Source organism: Nicotiana tomentosiformis, chromosome 12, assembly GCF_000390325.3.
Source record: "Nicotiana tomentosiformis chromosome 12, ASM39032v3, whole genome shotgun sequence".
In the NCBI taxonomy this organism is placed as follows: Eukaryota; Viridiplantae; Streptophyta; class Magnoliopsida; order Solanales; family Solanaceae; genus Nicotiana; species Nicotiana tomentosiformis.
The window spans coordinates 66,567,136-66,591,756 of record NC_090823.1 but is presented as its reverse complement, the minus strand read 5'-3'; positions in this window follow the sequence as shown (position 1 = coordinate 66,591,756).

The following is a 24,621-nucleotide window of genomic DNA, read 5'->3' as shown; positions in this document are numbered from 1 at the left end:
TAATAGAATCACCCACCAGTGTAGATACATAAACAGGTATAATGAAAGAATCACGGGGCATATCAAAATAATGAGCAAAGTACGATGACACGTATGAATAAGTGGAACCAGGATCAAATAATGCTGAAGCATCCCTGTGTCATACTAAAACAATACCTGTGATCACAGCGTCAGAAGCAACTGCCTCTGGCCTAGCGGAAAAATTATAGCATCGAGCCTGACCACCACCTGTCTGACCTCCCCCTCTGGGGAGACCTCAACCGGTACGACCTCCACCCCGAGTTGGCTGAGCAGGTGGTGCAACAACTGGTGTAGGGGTAATAGACTGGCCTCCCTATTGAACTGGACCTCTGTAATGAAAGGGAAAATAATTCCTCACATGCCCCAACTCTCCACAATCGTAACAACCTTGAGTCGAAAAATGATGGTGGGGCTCTGAGTCGGACCCCAAGAAATAGAATAACCATTGGAAGAACCTGATACTGATGAACCTTGAACTGATGGAGTACAGTACAAGCTCTAAGCTAGAATTTCACTAAAATATTACTGACCCGGATAAGTACTGTATGAACCACGACTAGCTGATGCACCACGATGAGTAGGACGAACCATCTGAGCAGGCCCAAAAGGAGGACCTTTGCTGTGATGTGTCTGACCTCCAGATGAGGGACTGCTGAAACCACTTGAAACATGGGGCCTCTTGCTGGTTACGCATTGATTTACATACTAATTCTACACTTCTACACTAATTATGTAGGTACTGAGGCATGTACTTCAGGTAGTCATTCATACACGTAGATGCACTATCCGGAGACTTATTGGTAAGATGATCTCCATGCTTCGATCTGCAGCACCCTAAGTGTCCTTCTTGTTATGTTACTATTTCTATTTTTTTTATTCCAGATAGTAGATATAATGGTTTTGTATATTCTACTATATTTCTCATGAACTTGTGATACCGGGTTTTGGGAGTTTCTAGTGGATGTTCACTGTTGTACCTAATGATATTGTCACTTTGCTTTATGTTTTATTCATACTCTTTGTGATTTGGTAAGGAAGAATGTATGTTTCCATGGTTTCTAAATTCCATTTACTTAATGAAATTCCTATTTTAAAAAGATAAGAATGGATAATTAAATTGGAGGTTCATCGTTGGCTTGCATAACGACATCGTTGGGTACCATCATGGCCTATGGTGGGGAATTTGGTCGTGACAGCTTGGTATCAGAGCACTAGGTTCACATAGATTTCACAAGTCATAAGAACACCTAGTAGAGTCTTATGAATTGATGCGGAGACATTCGTACTTATTTTCTAGAGGCTATATGGTGTTAGGAAACTTCTCTTTCTGCATATCCTATCATGCAATTGATGTTGTGCTAAGTGCATTTCTCTTATTCTCTAACATATGGTGAGAACGCGCACGACGGCATTACCCAGAAGTAGAGGGGCTGCTCCCCCAGTTGTCAGAGGTAGAGTCAGAGGTCTAGGGAGGACCACAACTTCTGTTAGAGGATGAAGGCATCCTAGAGTTGCTCCAGTCGTATCACTAGTAGATCCGGTGGAGGATCCTATTATAGAGGAGTAAGATGAGGCACCTGCAGCCGAGCTGGCCCTAGTAGACTTTATGACCACCGGGCTTTCAGGAAGTCATGGGTCGTATGCTGCGGTTCATGGATTCTATGACTCAGGCTAGACTATTCCCAGCAGATCCGGCCACATCTCAAGCGGGAGAGGGAGAACAAACCCCTACTACTCATGCTCCCGAGCATGCTGCTGTCGTTTATCAGACCTCAATACACTGCTTGCAACTGGTGTTCACTCAGTTGCAGCAGTTAGAGCAGAGACCAGACCGTCTGCGAACGTTGAGGAGCAAAAGCGACTTGAAAGATGGACTAGGTTTCATCCTTCTATCTTTATAGGTGAGCAGTCAGAGGACCCATAGGATTTCATTCACCGTTGCAGGGAGAGGCTGCATCAAATGGGAGTATTGGAGTCCAACGGGGTGGACTTCACCATATTTCAGCTAGAGGGGAAGTCCCGTAGATGGTAGCAGTCTTATACCTAAAGCAGGCTAGTAGGTTCACCTCCCTTGAATTGGGATTAGTTCAGACACCTCTTCTTGGAGAAGTATATTCCACCTTACAGAGGGAGGAGCTACGGGGTCAGTTTGAGCGGCTCCAACATGGTCAGATGTCCGTGACCGACTACGAGATGAGATTCACTAACTTATCTCGTCATGAAGCTATCATACTCCCTACAGATGCAAAGAGGGTGTAGAGGCTTATTACGAGCTTGCACCATGAGATTCAGAATTCTATGGCCCGAGAGGCAGAGATGGGGACTCCGTTCTTTATGCTGTAGAGATATCTTGAAGGATTGATCGTATCCACAACTAGAGCAAAGAGTTCATGTCGAGGGATAAGTGGCCTCAGCATTCTGGTGGATTCAGTGGTGCCCCGTTTGGGGGCAGAGGTCAGTTCATGAGTGGCCATCCTAGTAGGCCCATGCATTTAGTACCACTGCCTATTCGAGGTGCTCCAGCGCGACCCCACTTCAGCGCCATTCCCGAGAGCACTTACTGTCCACCAGCTATTCAGGGTTCCTCCAGTGGGTATTCAGGTTATCTAAGTAAGACCCAGAGTCAGCAGTTTTCCATTCCAAGAGGTTGTTTTGAGTGCGGGGAGTTGGGTCACATGTAGATTACCGCACTGTCTACCGCACAACCCATTCGTTCGACTAGCTAGAGGTGGAGGGAAGGTGGGTAGGGGTCACCCTAGAGATGAAGGCCAGTTAGTTGGCGCTCTAGCTAGATTCTACGCCTTCCAAGACAGACCTGAGGCAATAGCCTTCAACGCAGTGATCATAGGTATTGTTCTTGTCTGCCTTAGAGATGCTTTGGTACTATTTGATCCATGGTCTACCTATTCCTATGTCTCTTCTCTATTTTCTCCTTATATGGATGTTTCTTGGGAGTTCTTGGATGTTCCTATATATATATCCATGCTATTGGGTGATTCTGTTGTTGTGGATCGAGTTTACTGGTCCTATGTAGTGACTTTCTGTGGTTATGAGACCATAGCGAATCTTCTATTGCTCGATATGATTGGCTTCGAGGTTATCCTAGGCATGGACTGGTTGTCTACGGACCATGCCATTCTCGATTGCCATGCCAAGATAATTACCTTGGCGATGCCAGAGTTGTCTAGGTTGAAGTATAAAGGTTCATCTATTGGTAAATTCAGTCAGGTTATTTCTTTCTTGAAGGCTCGACATATGGTCGAGAAGGGATGTTTGGCCTATCTGGACGTTGTTTGAGATACTGGTACTGAGACTCCCATGATAGATTTAGTGGCTGCGGTGCGGGAGTTTTTCGATGTATTTCCTGCTGATTTACCAGGCATGCCATCAGATCATGCTATTGATTTCGGTATTGATTTGCCACCAGGCACCCAACGTATCTTTATTCTGCCTTATCATATGGCTCCAGTGGAGTTGAGTGAAGGAGCCACTTCTGGAGTTAGTTGAGAAGGGATTCATCAGGTCGAGTGTGTCTCCTTGGGGTGCACTAGTATTATTTGTGAAGAAGAATTATAGGAGTATGCGGATTTGCATTGATTACCGCCAGTTAAACAAAGTCACCACCAAGAATAAGTATCAATTACCGCACATTGATGATTTGTTTGATCAGCTACAGGGTGCTAGATTGTTCTCAAAGATCGACTTGAGATCTGGGTATTATCAGTTGAGGACTCCTGCTTCAGATATTTTGAAAATTGATTTCCGGACTAGATATGGGCACTATGAGTTTCTAGTGATATCCTTCGACTTGACTAATGTCCCGGTGACATTTATAGATTTGATGAATCGGGTGTTCATGCCATATCTTGGCTCATTTGCCATTGTCTCCATTGATGACATATTGATCTACTCGTGTAGCATGGAGGAGCCCGAGTAGCATTTGAGGATAGTGCTCAGATCTTGCAGGAAAAAAAGCTATATGCTAAGTTCTCCAAGTGCGAATTTTGGTAAGTTTCTTTGGCTTTCTTAGGGCATGTTGTGTCAGGTGAGGGCATTAAGATGGATCCCAGCAAGATCAAGGCAGTTCAGAGTTGGCCTCGTCCTACTACAACGACGGAGATCAGGAATTTCGTGGGGCTAGCAGGTTATTATCGGCGGTTTGTGGAGGGATTCTCGTCTATTATTGCTCCTTTGTCTAGATTGACCCAGAAAGGTGCTCAGTTCAGATGGTCCGATGATTGTGAGGCGAGATTTTAGAAGCTCAAGATCGTATTGACTACAACACCAGTGTTGGGTTTGCCCCCGATTCAGGGATGTATATTGTGTATTACGACGCTTCACGTAATGGTTTGGGTTGCGTATTGATGCAAGAGAGTCAAGTTAGTGCATATTCGTCACGTCAGATGAAGCCCCATGAGAAGAATTAACTTGTGCACAATTTTGAGTTGGATGAAATAGTTCATGCTCTTAAGTTTTGGAGGCATTATCTTTCTGGAGTGTTGTGTGAGGTTTACACCGATCACCGTAGTTTACAACATCTGTTTAAGCAGACGGATCTTAATCTGAGGTAGCGTAGGTGGCTTGAGTTACTGAAGGACTATGATATTACCATCCTTTATCATCAGGGCAAGGAAAATGTGGTCGCGAATGCCTTGAGCAGAAAGACCGAGAGTATGGGTAGTTTGGCATTTATTTTAGTAGGGGAGAGGCCATTAGCTTTAGATATTCAGTCCTTAGCTAACCGACGTGTGAGGTTGGATATTTCAGAGCCTAGCCGAGTTTTTGCATGTGTGGTGGCTCAGTTTTCCTTATTCGAGAAGATCAAGGCTCGTTAGTATGATGATCCGCACTTTCTAGTTCTTATAGAGACTGTACGACGAGGTGATTCCTAGGAGGTTACTATTGAAGATGATGGTGTTCTACAGATCCAAGGTCGCTTATTTGTTCCTAATGTTGATGGCCTGAGGGAGACAATTCTAGAGGAGGCACACAGTTCATGTTATTCCATTCATCAAGGTGCCACGAAGATGTATCGTGACCTGAGGCAGCATTACTGGTGGAGGCGGATGAAGAAAGATATAGTTGAGTATGTGACGAGGTATTTGAATTACCAATGTGTTAAGTATGAGCACCAGAGGCTAGGTGGCTTACTTCAGCAGATGGTTATACCGGAGTGGAAGTGGGAGCGCATCACTATGGATTTTGTGTTTGGTTTGCCGTAGAAATTGAAAAATTTTGATAAAGTCTGCACAGTTTATTCTTGTGATGACTACATATACTTAGAGAGGTTAGCCCAAATTTATATCCAGGAGATCGTCCGGTTGCATGGCATGCTTATTTCCGTTATTTCAGATAGAGGTACTCGGTTCACTTCCATTTCTAGAGAGCAGTACAGAGTGAGTTGGGTACCCGGGTAGAGCTCAGCACGGCCTTTCATCCACAGACTGACGGACAGTCAGAGCGGACAGTTCAGATTTTGGAGGATATGCTCAGAGCAGGTGTGATTGACTTCGGAGGGCAAAGGGATTGATTCTTACCATTGGCTGAGTTTGCTTATAACAACGGTTATCAGTATAGAATCGAGATGGCTCCATTTGAGGCCTTGTCTGGTTGACGATGTCGTTCCCCTTTCGGTTGGTTTGATCCCAGCGAGGCTAGGTTATATGGTATTGATTTGGTAAAGGATGCCTTGGAAAAGGTAAAGTTGATTCAGGAGCGATTTCACACAGCACAGTCCATGTAGAAGAGTTATGCGGACCAGAAAGCGCGTGATTTGTCATTTATGGTGGGCGAGAAGGTACTTTTGAAAGTCTTGCTGATGAAAGGTATCATGAGGTTCGGGAAGAGGGGAAAGCTGAGACCGAGGTTCATCGGTCCATTCGAGGTGTTGGAGCCTGTTGGCGAGGTTTCATACATGCTTGCTTTGCCTCCTAGTCTATCGGGAGTTCATTCGGTATTTCATGTGTCTATGCTTCGGAGGTACCATGCCGACAGGTCCCATGTGTTAGATTACAACACAGTTTAGCTAGATGAGAGCTTGGTCTATAAAGAGGAGCCATTTTCCATTGTTGACAGGCAGGTTCACAAGTTGAGGTCCAACAAGATAGCAACAGTGAAGGACCAGTGAAGGGGTCAACCAGCTGAGGAGGCGACTTGGGAGATCGAGGAGGACGTGTGGAGCAGATATCCATACTTGTTCGGCAATTCAGATATGATTCTAAACCCGTTCGAGGACGAACATTTATTTAAGAGGTGGAGAATGTAACAACCCGACCAGTTGTTTTACTTTGTAGATCCCCGTTCCCCTATTTAAGACTTCCCTTATCTTTTCCTATTTTATGACTTGCGGGAGCGGCTGGTTTGATTTTGGAAGGGTTTGGGTTGAATTCGGAACACTTAGTTCCATAAGAGTGGCCTAAGGTGGCCAACTTTGACTTGAGTCAACCCTTTGAATAAATGATCTTGAAATCAGGATTTGAGGCTCCAATAGGTTCGTATGATGATTTTGGACTTGGGTGTATGTTCGTATCGAGTTTCGGGTGGACCGGGAGTGTTTTAGTGCTTATTGTTGGAAGTTGGCATCTTGAAGGTTTTAGAGTTTTCTAAGTTTGATTTGACGTGGACATTGATGTTATCAATGTCTGTTTGGGATTCTGAGCCTTGGGACAGGTTTGTATAGTGATTTGTGACTTGTGCATAAAATTTAGCGTCAATCCGAGTTGTCTAAGTATGATTCATCGCGTTCGGAGTTAGTTGGAAAAAGTTTGAAGTTTAGAAGTTGATTAATTTGGTTTTGAGGTGTGATTCTTGGTTTCAATATTATTTTATGTGTTTCGGGATTTCAAGCATGTCCGTAATATATTTATGGACTTTTTGGTACATTTTGACAGGGTCCTGGTTTGCTAGGGTGAGTTTTGGACCACCCGGAGTAAGGTTGAAGTTGACATATTTTGCTGGTGTATGGTGTGAATCGCAACCACGGAGATGGTCTCGCGATCGCGAAGAGTTGTGAGGGGTTGAGGAGGTTTTGTTCTCGCGATCGTGGAGTGGGCATCGCAATCATGGTGTTTGTCCTGGCACTGCTTCATCTTCACGTGGCTTAGGTTGCGAACCCGATTAGTTGGGGGTGAGGACCAGGGGAGTTAGTTGGTATACGGGATCGCGTGGGTGATTCCGCGATCACGGAAGAGGAATTCTAGGGGGGCTTTAGTGGAGCCTACGCATTCGCGATGTGTCAATCTTGGAAGCCTTCGTGTTGGCGAGGTCTCTTTCCGCATTTGTGAAGGGGAAATTGAGGGCAGAAGCAAGACTGTGCTTCACAATCACGAGGCTTTATCCGTGATCGTGAAGGGTAACACCTGGATAGAATATGATTTTTAATGCGGGACTTAGGCTCATTTTTCCCATTTTTCATTTGGCTTGGGCGATTTTGGAGCTCTTTGGAGGGGGATTTTAATCAAGCATCATAAGGTAAGTGATTTCTACCAATTTTGAGTTAAATACATGGATTAGGTAAGGATTTTAACATGGAAATTGGTGGAATTTTGGGATTTTTTTGAAGAACCTAAGGTTAGTAAAAATGGGTTTTAACCACGAAATTGATTATAGAATTGGGTGCAAGTTTTTTATTTGAGTTCGTAATGCCATGGGTGACATTTATCTTTGCAAAATTCCGGAATCCGGGAATGTGAGTTCGGGGTTAACTTTTGTTGACTTTTTGAGTTGGGTTGGGAAATTAATCTAAAAGTTAAATTATGAGCTTTTGAGCATATATTGATATGTTTGTACGTCCTTTGATTAGTTTTGGATTGCTCGACATTGATTTGAGGCGACTATGGAGGTTTGAGAGCCGAGTAAAGGGCTTGAAAGCGAGGTAAGACTTTTGCCTAATATTGTAAGAGGGAATGATCCATATAGGTATTTTACTTATAGTGTGCTACTTGTTATAAGTGCTATGTATGCGTGTCACGCCCCGAACCTAGGCCTGGACGTAACACGACACCCGGTGCCTGACTACAAGTGACCGAGCAAACTAACTGGCTGGCTGAATCAACATGTGATATCATAACATACTAAATGCGGAACATAAACTAATATATATTGATATACTGAAAGTCTAAATGATATAAATCAAAAAGCGGAAACACTAATATAAGTCTGAAACATATCTGTAGCCAACATTGCTTAACATGAAAAGCCTACGACTCTGTCTAACTGTTACTCTAGTCTATGAAGCCTCTAATAAAATACTGAAAACACTGACTGTCTGTAAATACTGAAAGACTGTAAAGTAATGATAATGCCCCGAAAGAATTGGGCTTCACCAAATAGCTGGTACGAGAATTCCAACGCTATAAATCGTCATAAATCATTACCTGCATCGTGAGATGCATGTCCCGAATGAAAGGAATACCAGTACATTTGAATTGCACTGGTTTGTAAAGCAACTAAAAGAAAGAACTGTAAATGCTGAAACTGAAACTTAAATGATAGCTGATAACTGAAATGATAACTAATAATTGAAATGCTAACTGATAACTGATAACTAAAATGATAACTGATAACTGAACTGAACAAAGGATGTAAGGATATGAATACTCCCTCTTCTTAATGATGAAGCACATATTTATCTAACTAAATAAAATGCGGCCTCAGGCCTAATATATATGTGCACAAGTTACGGTCTTGGGTCCAAGTATACGTATATATAATTGCGGCCTCTGGCCCAAAGATGCATAAAGCATAAACTGTGGCCTCAGGCCTAAAGATGCATAAAGCATAAACTGCAGCCTTAGGCCCAAGTACATGTGTTCAACATTTAGGAATTTAAAATCAAGAACTCAGAACCATACTGCAATACATGATGCTGAAATACTGAATTATACTGGGTTACATAATACTGGAATGCTGAATAGGGCTATACTGAGACATGTATCATGAACTGATAATGAGAACTGGATTTTCAACTGTTTATGACATGCTGAGTAATCTAGACTGAGACTCATAGGTGTTGCAGCCAAACGCACACGCAAGTATACGTGGTCGTCAAGTAATAAAGTGACTAAAAGTCGGATGTCGAACCCACGAGGACTTGTGATTAACTATTAACTAAATTAGACTATCCTAATTATCTAAACAAGAATTAAATCTAAAAATATTTTATTCTAAACTAATTAAATAAGAAAAATATAAATAATAAACTTTGAACAGAGAGAGAGCAGATTTTAATGATATCAATATAATGAAAACGATCTAGGGTTATGGGCTATCTAACAATCCTATTGTATTCTTCAATTGAATTGACCGACTAATTTATCTAGCTTATTGGTTGACAGGGTTAATGCTCATAAGAATCTGTCGAGTTCTTACTCGCCTATTCAAGCTAACCTAACGCCTATATGTCTATGGAGTTAGAATCAACAAGAACGCATTTATAATTCCTGTAAATCAACCAAGCAAGGCAATTAGGTATATGTCTATCCTAACTACGAATCCGTCCCCCGATGCCCGAGTTCAAGAACTTGCCCTACTCAATCCTATATGCAATATAGAATTCCCACTTTCGAGTTCAATTCTAGATTCGTAGATAATATTCAATTGGTGATCAAGCAATTAAATAATTAAGTGCAAGATTGAATAAATAAACTAATATGATAAATCAAGAAGTCAAAATCAATATCCGAATAACAATAGTCATGAAAGAACCACAACCCTAGAACGTGAAGTTTAGCTCCATATAGACATGGTAGCCAAACAACAAATCATACAAAGAAACATAAAAATTACTAAGTTTGGTGGGAGAAAGATGGAACTTGATGAATTTCGGCCTCCACAGCTTTGTCGTGGCTTTTTTTTCCTTCCCAATATGTTAGATAACCTAAAAGAGGCGTTTTTAGCTTATATATTGCGTACAAAAGTCGTGGGCCAAAGCTCTCCTATTCCTAGTCCAAATCGGCTTCAGGGATTGATGCTAAGGTGGATGCGACGCATCCACCTTGTCCTCCATTTCAATTTTTGCCTGCGAAGGTGGATGCGACGCATCCACCTTGTCCTCTATTTCTCAGCTTTGCATGCGAGGGTGGACGCGACGCATCCAGCCTTCTCTTCTACTTCCCAGTTTCGCACGCGATGGCGAACGCTATGGCCCAACTTCACTGCTAAGGTTGCATGCAGGATGATGTTTTCCTAGGTTGGATGCGACGCATCCAACCCTTCTTCCTCTGGCTAAACCACCTTTTCTTCATATTTTGCACTCCGAACACCTTAAATCGTCACACATAACTTAATTAGTCATCAAACCAATAATTACACCATGTTGGGCATTTTAAAGATTAAATAACATCAAGAAGTGGTTAAAACATGGGCAAAGTAACATCAACACATATCGAAATATGCCAAACATCACTACCCCACACTTAAACCTTTGTTCGTCCTCGAACAAACCATCACTATAGTAAACAAAATAAAATTAAGCTCTTATCATTCAAAGCACACTACATCTATGACCATGGTTATTTGCTATAATTAGGCTCTAGACTATGCATCAACACACTTCCCTTTTCTTATGCCCTTCTTTAAACATATTCGAACAAAGACAACATGCTCACAACAATCCTAACCTCAAAAACCGACTCAATGTCACAATGCACTCATGGCTTGAACAACCAACATCATAGAGAAGTCTAATAACGTTACCTATCCCTCGTGAAACCATGTGCCCTCACAACAAAAGCAGAGAGAGTAAAATCAATCCACACATTCGAATCTCATGCTCACAAAGAAAATCGCTCACTCTCACAAAAGAAGTCACATGCATGTAGTTGGTACCATAGGCTTGCCCTTAATGTAAATCTCTACTAATGTAAGCTCGCTCGATCTAAAATCAATTAGGACTTTTTCATGGTTGTAATATGGGCTAAGGGACGGGTAGGATATATTTAAGGAATAGTGACTCACCCTCCTAAGCACTTTAACACATCATCAAATAACTTAAGCGCGAATTCTTCAACACCCTTTCAATTTCACCAATAATATCACTTCAAACAATATTTCCTCTTTCTTTAAGCACTACTTTAATTCATACCCACTAGCAAGAACAAGACAATAATTTATTCATTTATATTTTTCTTTCTTTTTTTTTCCAGATTTTTCTCTTCTTTTTTTTTCTCACTTTCCGCTAGTGGTGTATTATTTTACAAAATAAGTGCACCCTTCTTTCTTTCATTGGTTCCACTCAAAAGTCACCCCACAGTTAGTCCCTTCTTACTTCTTTTAGCGCTCATCTAACAATTAAAGTGCTTTAAGAGGTAAAAGGATCAAAACAATATCAATTAAGAATAAAAAGGGTATAGGCTTGTAATGTGGGTACCAAATAAAAGGTCTACAGGCTCAAAAGGGTTAACTAGGGATAGATTTTATTTGTGATAAGCAATAAGCTCAAAAAGATCAAAGAAAGCCTAAAATCATTTTTCAAACCGAGCATCACCTAAAATTTCGCTTCAACTCACATACTGGGCAAGTTCTAGACACAAGTACACTACATGGACTACACAAAAACCTTACCACACATGGCACATGACTCATTAAGGACGGTCACATTCCGACTCTCAAACAATGCAAGTATTCACGGAGCAACGAGATATTAAGCATTAAGCGCAAAGTGAACACAAGTCAAGAAAATGAGAAATAGGCGCCACAAAACATGCTATCCATTTTAACAAGGCATCATCAATAATTTCAGAGTGAGAAGGGAAGATATTACATATGTAAAAGCCTAAATATGCCATTATCAACCAAGTCAAGGTCACCTAGGTTCATCATTCTTCCTCCTTTTATTCCCTACATTCCTACTCTACTCTAAAAAGAAAACAAAATTACCCGGTTCAAACTACATCCCATGGAAAAGAACCGAGGCACAAAGAAAAACCACAGGGGATTATTACTATCTACAAAGATACTATATATATATATATATATATATATATATATATATATATATTTATTTATTTTTATTTTTTTTTTTGATAATGATAAACTGATAGATAAACTGATAGTTACTCCATATAGATGAATTTACTGCTATTTTATGCCATTAATCCAGTGAATATTTTAGTACATTCATCCATACATCAAAACATGAATCACCCCCACCCCACACTTAGGACTGTGCGTTGTCCCCAACGCACACAAACAAGGTAAAGTAGGGTGAGAAGAACTCCCTCAAGTCAAGGTGGAGGGCTCATCCGCAGTCTGTGGAGGAGCATCTGCATCCATAGCATTCCTATCATCAACAACTGGTGCTGATTCTGTATCAGGTGTTACAGCGACCTCAGTAGGCCTGTTGAGTGGAGCCTTAGTGACTATGGGAGGAACAGGAGTGGATGGTCCGGCAGTGGATGATGCAATCAGCTGGGAGATGTCTGTACCTGCACATTGAACCAGAGCTCTGAGGAGTAATGATATCTCCTTCATCATCGTGGCCTGCTCGGTCTGAACTCGGCTTAGATCCGCACGAGTCTGTCTCAACTCATCCCTGGTGGCACTCAACTCGACACGAGTCGCTATCAGCTCAGCCCTGTTCTCTTGCATATCTGCTTGCATATGCTCAAATAATTGTTGAATGGTGAGCTTAGAAGACCTTCCCTTGTTCGGCTCTAGAACATGAGTGACATCATATGGTCCTGGAGCTTTAGCCTCAATGTCGTCATTCTCCTTGTCCCATAGTACTCCCATCTCTGTTAAAAAAAGCTGTTAGGGTATTAGCAAAGAACAGCCTCCACTTGTAATTCATCCTGGTTCGCTGCATTTGATCATGCATGATGGCTCCGAAGTTGAGTGGTATCCCCTCTAATAAAGCATATAATACGAGTGCGCGGTAACGAGGGACATCAGTTTTATGTTGGCATGGCAGCAGGCGGTTACAAATGAAATTTAGAGCCACACGTGCTAACGCACTCATGAATTCCTTGGCTATAGAGTGGTACTCCATACTCCCATGCTTCCATTCTGCATCCTTCCTGGTAGGGCATAGGACAGACTTAATGTGTGCATAATCTGGTGTTTTGCATATGGAGTCAAACCTGTCTGTAAGTGTGTGTGGCACCCTTAAGAAATTATTCAGAGCTTCAGCTGACACATTAATATCTACCCCTCTTACTCGCACAATGTTTCCCCTTGCGTGACGCCAATTGGCGTAGAGCTCTCTAACAATGGTGAGGTTGGCTTTGCCGTGACCTTTCAAGATGGGTCCCCATTTTTGCACCTCTCGAATTGACTTTAGAAACTCTGAGTACTTTGTCTTAAGTGGTCCGATGTTTATCGGCTTTTCCGGAATATACTTCTTTGAAACCAGTATCTTCTTATAGGCTCGGAATGCCTTCTCATTAACAAAGTATTTCTCCCAATCAACTCGGTCTATGGGTTCACCCTCGTCTTCATCACTCATGTTGACATGTAGGTGGTCATTGTCCGAATCGGAATCGGATTCAGATTCTGTAGTAATCTTCTCCTTCCCTTTATCAGTCGGATCACTCATTTTCGAAGCTTTTCTTTGGTATGTCACAGGCTCTCTTATCTCTATTCCTTTGCTTGGTGTAATACCCTTCTTCACTGTCCTCCTGACTAATGTTTCCTCCTCCTCTTGCTCTGAATCATCACTTAACTGCCTAGGCAGCAGTTCCATTTCCTTCTCCGTCCGCTTCCTTTTTTTCTGTGGATTTGGACCGCCCGCTGCCCTTCCGGTAGGCTTTTTGGGCGGTTGCTTGTTACCATCTTTGTCTTGTTGCTTGGATGGTTTACTCACTGCTGTCATTTTATGAATCTAAGTACCTGCAATGCAAAGAATTCAACAATTAGCAGATGAAACAGCGAAGTTCAGCTTGAAAGCAATTGCAACAGCTTGCAGACTTCAATTTATTCGTAAAGTCATGCCATTCACTACTTCATGGAATTGTAGCTCATGACTTTCAGCAAGTATGTGATAACTCTCTTCAAAAATTCAATTTCACATAGCCCCTCACTCGACCCCACACTTATTCTCAAGCATACACCAATGTTGCTCGGTTACTCAGACTTCACCGACGCCTAAATTTTCCTCAGGGACAATTCGTCGAACATGTGGTATGCAACAAGTGTGCCTAGTTCATTCTATCAGTTGAGCAATGCAACTACCCTCCCAAAGTTGGACGAGATGAAGGGAATTATAGTTTATCATCTCGCAACCATTACAACGACCAAGAACGACAGCCCTAAAAAATTTTGAAATTGCAAAACCTACTTGTTGCTACAATTGAGGGAGGGAAGAGAGAAGAATTAGGAGAGAAGCCAACGGAAGAACGAAGAGGATGATGCGTACCTGTCGCGTTTGTATGCGTTACAATTTCGATTAAAGAATTTTGTTCTGCGTTCGTAGGCGTCGCCAAAAAGAGACGAGTGGATGCGTCGCAAGAAGAGTTTTTAACGAATTCGTTATCTTAAGATGTGTTAAAATATATAGTACTTACCTGTGCGTGCGAGCTTTGACGCGACGCATCCCCTTGTCTTCCTTCAAAAATTTTCGGACGCGACACGGACGCGATAGGCAGACTTCACTGCCTTGAGCAATTGGCCCGTCAAAAAAAAAAATTTTTTTTTGCTGAGGGGGATGCGACGCATCCGCCTCGTTTTCTCATATCTGGGGAACTTTTTATTTATTTATTTTTTTTTTTTTTTTAAGATCTATGTCCTACAAAAAAAATAAAAATAAAAATAAAAATAAACTAACTAACTTGGGTGGCCTCCCAAGAAGCGCCTGATTTAACGTCGCGGCACGACGCAACATGTTCTTCATGCCTCCACTAAATCCATTGTGGTCTTGTGACGTGCAATGTCACCACCCCAATAGTGTTTTACTCTTTGGCCATTTACCAAGAATGTCGTATTGGACCCCTTATCACACAATTCTATCGCACCATGAGGTTTCACACTAACCACTTCAAACGGACCCGACCATCGAGATTTAAGCTTTCCTGGAAAAAGCTTTAGCCTTGAATTAAACAGTAGAATTTCTTGACCTGGTTCAAACTCACGATGTTGGATATGCTTATCATGCCATCTTTTGGTCTTCTCTTTATACAATTTGGCATTTTCATACGCATGCAATCGAAACTCATCAAGCTCGTTGAGTTGTAGCAATCTCTTCTCACCGGCCAAGTCCATCTCCATATTTAGCTTTTTAATCGCCCAATATGCTTTGTGTTCAAGCTCGACGGGCAGATGGCAGGCCTTCCCATAAACCAACCTGTACGGAGAAGTGCCTATTGGGGTCTTGTACGCAGTGCGATATGCCCATAATGCGTCATCCAGCTTCCCGGCCCAGTCCTTTCTATTCATACTTACTGTCTTTTCCAAAATCTGCTTGACCTCTCTGTTGGAAACTTCTACTTGACCACTCGTTTGGGGATGATAGGCAGTGGAAACTTTGTGCTTGACTCCGTATTTTGCAAGAATATTATTCAGCAGTTTGTTACAAAAGTGAGTTCCCCCGTCGCTTATCAACACTCTTGGGGTCCCAAAACGTGTGAAGATGTGCTTCTTTACAAAGCCTACCACAACCTTTGCGTCGTTAGTAGGAAGAGCTATGGCCTCTACCCACTTAGAAACATAGTCGACCGCCACCAAGATGTATCTGTGTCCGTTAGAATATGGGAATGGTCCCATAAAATCAATCCCCCAAACATCAAAAAGTTCTACCGCCAGAATATTTTGCAAGGGCATCTCGTGCTTCCTCGTGATAGTTCCAGTTCTTTGGCATCTATCACAATTTTTAACGAAGGCATGTGCATCCTTAAACAATTTTGGCCAATAAAAACCTGATTGTAGCACTTTTTGGGCGGTTCTATCCCCGCCGTGATGACCTCCATATGGTGACGCATGGCAGTCATGTAGTATAGCCTTCATCTCTTCCTCAGGAACACACCTTCTCACCAACTGATCTGCACACTGCCTATATAGGAATGGCTCATCCCACACGTAGAACCTTACATCATGTAGGAATCTTCTTCTATTGTCAGCTGTCCATTCTAGTGGCGTCACCCCACTTGCGATAAAATTCACATAATCTGCATACCATGGGGCTTCACCTGAGGTGATTGCTAATATTTGCTCATCCGGAAATGTTTCTTTAATTGACCCTCCTTCAGCTACATGGTCCCGACTTTCTAATCTGGACAAATGATCGGCCACTTGATTTTCTGTCCCTTTTCGATCTCGGATCTCTAAGTCAAATTCTTGCAAGAGGAGGACCCAACGAATCAGCCTCGGCTTGGCGTCTTTCTTTTCAAATAGGTATCTGATAGCTGAATGATCTGTGTAGACGATGACTTTGGTTCCCACTAGATAGGATCTGAACTTGTCAAACGCCCACACCACTGCAAGCAACTCCTTTTCAGTCACTGTATAATTCATCTGAGCTGGATTCATAGTTTTGCTTGCATAATAAATGGAGTGAAAGATTTTATCCCTCCTTTGCCCCAACACCGCTCCAATTGCTATGTCACTTGCATCGCACATCAACTCAAATGGTTGTGCCCAATCGGGGCCAATGATAATTGGTGCAGTCACCAATCTTCCCTTCAGCTCCTCAAATGCTTTCAGACATGCATTATCAAACTTGAAGGTAACATCTTTCTCTAGAAGCCTGCACAAAGGGGAAGAAATTTTCGAAAAATCTTTAATGAAACGACGATAAAAACCTGCATGACCCAAGAAACTGCGAATGCCTTTGATGGATGTCGGCGGGGGCAATTTTTCAATCGTCTCCACCTTTGCTTTATCCACCTGTAGACCATCTTTTGAAACCTTGTGCCCCAAAACTATACCTTCACGTACCATGAAATGGCACTTTTCCCAGTTTAGCACCAAGTTCGTCTCTTCACACCTAGCTAGCACTTTATCAAGGTTCATCAAACAACTATCAAAAGAACATCCAAACACAGAAAAATCGTCCATGAATACTTCTACAAATCTTTCAACCATGTCAGTGAAAATAGCCATCATACACCTTTGAAAAGTCGCAGGTGCATTACAAAGACCGAAGGGCATTCTCTTGAATGCATACGTGCCATAAGGACATGTAAATGTAGTTTTCTCTTGGTCTTCTGGGGCTATAGCAATCTGATTATACCCCGAATAACCGTCCAGGAAACAGTAGTATTCCTGGCCAGCTAATCTATCAAGCATTTGGTCAATAAAAGGAAGGGGAAAGTGGTCTTTCCGGGTGGCATTGTTCAGTTTTCTGTAATCTATGCAAATTCTCCATCCAGTTACAGTTCTTGTAGGAATTAAGTCATTATTTTCATTAACTACTACGGTTATCCCCCCTTTCTTCGGCACACATTGAACGGGGCTTACCCATTTACTATCAGAGATTGGAAATACAATACCTGCATCAAGCCACTTAATCACTTCTTTTCTTACCACTTCTTTCATGATTGGATTTAGTCGGCGTTGGTGTTCTACACTTGGCTTGTGTCCGTCCTCCATGAGGATTTTGTGCATGCAGAAAGCTGGACTAATGCCTTTAATGTCAGACATTGTCCACCCAATTGCTCGCTTGTGCTCACGTAGCACCCTTAATAGCTTTTCTTCCTGTAATTTAGACAAGTGAGCAGAAATAATAACAGGTAAAGTGTCAGAACTTCCCAAATAAGCATATTGAAGGTGAGGGGGTAGGGGTTTAAGTTCCAAATTTGGAGCTTTTTCAATTGACGGCTTTGGTGGGGGGCCACTTGGCCTATTCAGGGGCTCAAACGGGATTATTCCTTGCATGTAACCACATGATGTATCTAGGATATGCATCATCTCCTCAACCTCATCATCCATCTCCAAGCTATCAAACATCATGATTGCTTTTTCTAAACAGTCGTCTAGATATACACTCGTGTCAAGAAGTTTCTCATCCACCTCCACCACAGATATCATAGAGAGCTCCTCATAGTGGCGGGGAAGTTGGATTGCTTTGTAGACATTGAAGACTGCTTCCTCGTTGTCCACTCTCATAATCATTTTCCCTTCTCTCACTTTAATTATTGCATCGCCAGTAGCCAAGAGAGGTCGTCCCAATATGATTGGAACTTGTTCATCAGCCTCGAAGTCTAGAATAATGAAGTCAGCTGGGAAGATGAATTTTCCAATTTGCAGCAGCACATCTTCAATCACTCCTTCAGGGTAGGCTATGGACCTATCAGCTAATTGCAACATCACGGTGGTTGGTCTCGGAGCTCCCAGACCTAATTGCTTAAACAAGGATAAAGGCATCAGATTTATGCTTGCACCCAAATCACACAGAGCACGTCCCACGTCAATATTACCGATTTGTACTGGAATGGTGAAGCTGCCAGGATCCTTAAGCTTTTGGGGAAGCTTGTTTTGGACCCTTGATGTGCACTCCTCAGTAAGTGCAACCGTCTCGAACTCAGTCAATTTCCTCTTATGAGCCACTATGTCTTTTATGTACTTAGCGTACTTTGGAATTTCACGAAGTACATCCACTAATGGAATATTTAATTGAACCTGACTCAACATGGAGAGAAATTTGTTGAACATGCGATCGTCATTCCTTTTCTGCAATCTTTGGGGGAAAGGTGGTGGTGGCCTTGTAACCTCCATTCGCTCTGAACTTGCATCATCTTCCTTTGACTCTTGTGTTGCCTTAGGTGTCAACTCCCCCCCAGGTATAGGTTTTTCTTTTATCTTCCTTGGCACTTCCTCTAGTTCCCTCCCGTTTCTAAGTGTAACTGCATTAATTTGAGGGTTCTTCTCTGTATCACTGGGAAGTGAGCCTGTAGGTCTAGTATTTTGGTTTGCTGCTAACTGCCCCATTTGCCTCTCAAGATTTCTGAAATCGGTCCTGAGCTGTTGATTGTCTAGCAACAACTTTTTCAGCAAGTCATTCGTACTTTCTTCCATTTGTTGGGGTGGCTTCTGAGGTTGAGTAAAATTCCCTTGAGGCCTATACTGATTCTGTTGACTTCCGCCCCATGAGAAGTTAGGATGATTCCTCCAGTTTGGGTTGTAAGTGTTCCCATATTGCGCATGTTGATTCATAGGACCTCTGTTTTGTTGCCCCACATAGTATATAGATTCAGGATTCGTGGGGCACATGTCAATCATATGACTGTCTCCGCATAGTTCGCAACAAATAGACATCTGCTGTACATGTTGCATTTGTTGTGTTGTCATTCTATTCATCTGATTTGCCAATTTTGCTATATCGGCTCTCATGGCGGAAAAGTCATCAAGCTCAATCAAACCGGCGGCCTTCTGTTTAATTCCCCTTCGTGAATCCCCCTCTCCTTGCCAATTATGGTCATTAGCAGTGAAATTATTTAGCAAGAGTTGTATTTCACTATACGGTCTTGCCATGCAACTACCCCCACAAGCTGAGTCAAGATTCATCTTTGATGCTTCATCTAACCCATCAACAAAAGTGTGACCCAATACCTCATCAGTTTGACAATGATGCGGGCAGTCTCTGAGTAGCTTCTTGTATCTTTCCCAAGCTTGACGAAGTGTCTCGCCATCCCGTTATTGGAACCCAAGAATTTGGCTCCTCAGCGACTTTGTCTTCTTAGTTGGGAAAAACTTGATCAGGAATTTCCTTGCTAGATCATCCCAAGTGTGGATAGAGTTCGCGGGCTCCTTTTGCAACCATTCTTTAGCTTCCCCCAACAGTGAAAAAGGGAATAGTGTCAGCCTGACATAGTCCTTGGAGACGTTCGGATAATTGTAAGTGTCCGTGATTTCCAAGAAGTTCTGAATATGCCTCTGCGGGTCCTCATGAGATAGACCCACATATTGTCCTGTGGACTGAATCAGCTGTACCATGTACTGTTTGAGTTCAAAATGCCCAGTGATATCAGGCTTCACAATAGCCTGAGTCATATTCGCAAGATTGGGCCTTGCGGCTTCAATTACCGGACGCTCTTCATTGCCTGCCATATCTATTGGCTGTGGTTGGACTGCGATGTCCAACTCTCTTTCTATTCTCGTTCTAGCTTCGTGTTCCCTTCTCACTCTATGTAGTGTTCGTTCGATTTCTGGATCAAGAGGAATGAGGTTGTTTGCACTTCTACTCCTCTGCATTCGAGAGAAGACCCTGCGTTGACACAAACCAGGCAAACTGAAAATTAAAACTTGAAAACAAATATCTAATAAAAGCTTAACTTAGTCACGTAGCTAATTTCTAAGTCCCCGGCAACGGCGCCAAAAACTTGTTGCGACCAAACACACTCACGCAAGTATACGCGGTCGTCAAGTAATAAAGTGACTAAAAGTCGGATGTCGAACCCACGAGGACTTGTGATTAACTATTAACTAAATTAGACTATCCTAATGATCTAAATAAGAATTAAATCTAAAAATATTTTATTCTAAACTAATTAAATAAGAAAAATATAAATAATAAACTTTGAACAGAGAGAGAGCAGATTTTAATGATATCAATGTAATGAAAACGATCTAGGGTTATGGGCTATCTAACAATCCTATTGTATTCTTCAATTGAATTGACCGACTAATTTATCTAGCTTATTGGTTGACAGGGTTAATGCTCATAAGAATCTGTCGAGTTCTTACTCGCCTATTCAAGCTAACCTAACGCCTATATGTCTATGGAGTTAGAATCAACAAGAACGCATTTATAATTCCTGTAAATCAACTAAGCAAGGCAATTAGGTATATGTCTATCCTAACTACGAATCCGTCCCCCGATGCCCGAGTTCAAGAACTTGCCCTACTCAATCCTATATGCAATATAGAATTCCCACTTTCGAGTTCAATTCTAGATTCGTAGATAATATTCAATTGGTGATCAAGCAATTAAATAATTAAGTGCAAGATTGAATAAATAAACTAATATGATAAATCAAGAAGTCAAAATCAATATCCGAATAACAATAGTCATGAAAGAACCACAACCCTAGAACGTGAAGTTTAGCTCCATATAGACATGGTAGCCAAACAACAAATCATACAAAGAAACATAAAAATTACTAAGTTTGGTGGGAGAAAGATGGAACTTGATGAATTCCGGCCTCCACAACTTTGCCGTGGCTTTTTTTTCCTTCCCAATATGTTAGATAACCTAAAAGAGGCATTTTTAGCTTATATATTGCGTACAAAAGTCGTGGGCCAAAGCTCTCCTATTCCTAGTCCAAATCGGCTTCAGGGATTGATGCTAAGGTGGATGCGACGCATCCACCTTGTCCTCCATTTCAATTTTTGCCTGCGAAGGTGGATGCGACGCATCCACCTTGTCCTCTATTTCTCAGCTTTGCATGCGAGGGTGGACGCGACGCATCCAGCCTTCTCTTCTACTTCCCAGTTTCGCACGCGATGGCGAACGCTATGGCCCAACTTCACTGCTAAGGTTGCATGCAGGATGATGTTTTCCTAGGTTGGATGCGACGCATCCAACCCTTCTTCCTCTGGCTAAACCACCTTTTCTTCATATTTTGCACTCCGAACACCTTAAATCGTCACACATAACTTAATTAGTCATCAAACCAATAATTACACCATGTTGGGTGTTTTAAAGATTAAATAACATCAAGAAGTGGTTAAAACATGGGCAAAGTAACATCAACACATATCGAAATATGCCAAACATCAATAGGCATCAAACACAAGTCTATATTGATTACGCACTGAGCTCTCAAAGTTCGGAATGAAAGTCATGAACGAATTATGAAGCTAGAGAATAGAATTTCTACAACTATTCAAGGAACTAAGCTTAACTATATTTTTGAGGTAATTAGTAACATTGTAAAAGAAACGTAGTGTAGGGAGAATTATTAACATTCTCAAATATAGAGAGTTAGCCTCACATACCTTAACTTCCTGCTCTTGAGCATAATACAACATTCGCCAACCCTTTCAACCTTAATCTATAGCAATATAAATCAAAAGGGATTCCATATTAGCAATAATACTCATGTTTTGGTCACTTAGGCATTTTATCAAATACTTGGTAGGCATAAAGCTTCATAGCCCTTATCAATGGTGTTTCTACACCCAACAACCCATTCTCTTTCTCCTAGAAAATTCTAAAATCTCAAATTGCTACAATCAATATCATTCTTCATCGCCCATAAGATAAACAACACTCTTAATCAATAATCAACAATCAACAACCCAAACCTATAACTGTCATGCTTTTGTATCAAACCCATCAACTCATATCTCATGAACTTAAAGTCTATAATCATTAATCCAATGCTATAATCTATTAGAGGGTGAAGATATTACCTATTTGTCATTCAATTCTCTTGAGTTTGAGTTTTAGGGTTTCTTTTCTCAACAATGATGTCCCAGATCGAATATATAATAATTTGGAGGGTTTAACCATGTTAATAATACATTGGAGAATTTAAATTAACTTAGAAACATCATTAGAACTTACCTTGGATGATGGAGGGACCTTGGAGAAAGTTGGGTTCTTAAGAGCTTCCCTTTCTAGAGCAATTTTACGTGTTTGGGGTGTAGGGGACGAGGTAGGGCTTTTAAAATGACTTTCCGGGTGCTCTTCCACGTGGATGAAGGCCCCACCACACACCTGGACGTGCAGCAAAGGCAGTGGCACTGTCACAAGTGCGCTATCGTACACGGGACAGCTGGGCGTGCACCTGAGTGCGCAGACTGCATATTGTCTAGCAAAATGCGCATAACATTTTGCAAAGATATCCTTTATGACTCCACAATATATCATTGGAAATTTATTGCAAAGCTATACAACATTAATGTTTTAATGTTTCTCAAGTTCCTACTAGATGTTCACGAAATTAGTCTGGAAAATAGACCTTCCGTAAACTTTGTCGATTCTATCGAATCTTATGCACCTCACTCTCTATTTTGATTCCAAGACAATTATTTACATCCATTGTCATCTCGATAGGACTTCACATGTCTAAAATGTAACATTAATATTCATCTAACACATCCACACCTAATCTAAATTTACGTAGTGTTACAACGCGAGGTGATGAGAGTCCATGCGCAACTAGATTCATGTTTATGTCCGGATAGACTTAGATCCACACTATGCCTTAAATGTACTATTTGAATTAAACTTGTTTGTTTGATTAATTGAATTAATGACTGAGATTGAGACTAGAATAAATATATTGACCGAGCCTCTTACTTTGGAATTTTTGAAATATTTGTTGAACAGTAGTTCCGTGTCTTCTTGAATCTCGCGTATCTTTACGAGTGAGAGAGTTTATCTACTCTTATGGGAATGGACCATTTGCCTCGATAGGATTGTAAATCACTCTTATGGGATCGGGCCGTTTGTCTCGGCAGTATTGTAAATTACTCTCTTGGGATTGGGCCATTTGGCTCGACAGTATTGTGAGTTATTCTTATGGGATTGGGCTAATCGCCTTGGTGGTATTGTGTAACACTATTCTTATGAGGTTGAGTCGTTCACCTCGGAAGACTCGTGCATAATACTTGATAAGGATTCAATGTATATATGAGTTTCCTGACTCGAGATTTGATTTTGTATTTGATGTTGGCTGACCTTGTTCCTTCGAGATAGTTTATGATATTTAATGTTTTCGTAATTATTCTTACATGAGAATCCAATTATTTATACCTACTTGTCTCGTTGCAATTTGCTGTGTTTCATATATGTTCTTTATGTACATTGTTATTGGGCCACTAGTAAGTATCGATGTCGGACCCCCGTCACTACTTCTTCGAGGTTAGACTAGATACTTATTGTGTACGCGTTGATTTACGTACTCATACTATACTTCTGCACTAATTTTACAAGTACTAAGGCAGGTACTTCAGGTGGTCATTCGGGCGCGTAGATGCACTATCCGGAGACTTAGTGGTGAACTGCTCTCCATGCTTCGATCTGCAGCACCCGGAGTTTCCTTCTTGTTATGTTTATTATTTTTGTCTATTTTAATATTCCAGACAGTAGCTATAGTGGTTTTGTATATTCTACTCGATTGCTCATGCACCTGTGACACCAAGTTTTGGGAGTTTCTAGTAGATGTTCATGGTTGTACCTAATGATATTATCACTTTGCTTTATGTTATATTTATACTCTCTATGATTTGGTAAGGAAGAACGTATGTTTCCATGGTTTCTAAATTTAATTCCATTTACTTAATGAAGTTACTGATTTCAAAAAGTTAAGAATGTATAATTAAATTGGAGGTTCACCGTTGGCTTGTCTAACAGCATCGTTGGGCGCTATCACTGCCTATGATGGAGAATTGAGTCGTGACAGTTTACCAAACTTTAGACTTGCAGAATTGAAGTTATAAAAAGTTCAAACGAGTCTGAAATTAGAGTTTACCTATATGTCTAAAGTTTGCATATTTCACGTGCAAAGAATTAGACAATGCCTTGTATAAACATGGAAAGAAACCACATTACGTTTATCCCTCTCGGTCTCTCTTATATTCTTTTCCCTAACTCTTAATTTGAATCTTCTTCTTACTTTTCTTTGTACTTGTATACGGTCGAAATTGATTTCAACGTTCGTACGATTGATCGAGATGGGATCATAATGGACCAAAGGAAGACTTCGTAATATCGAGACGGGT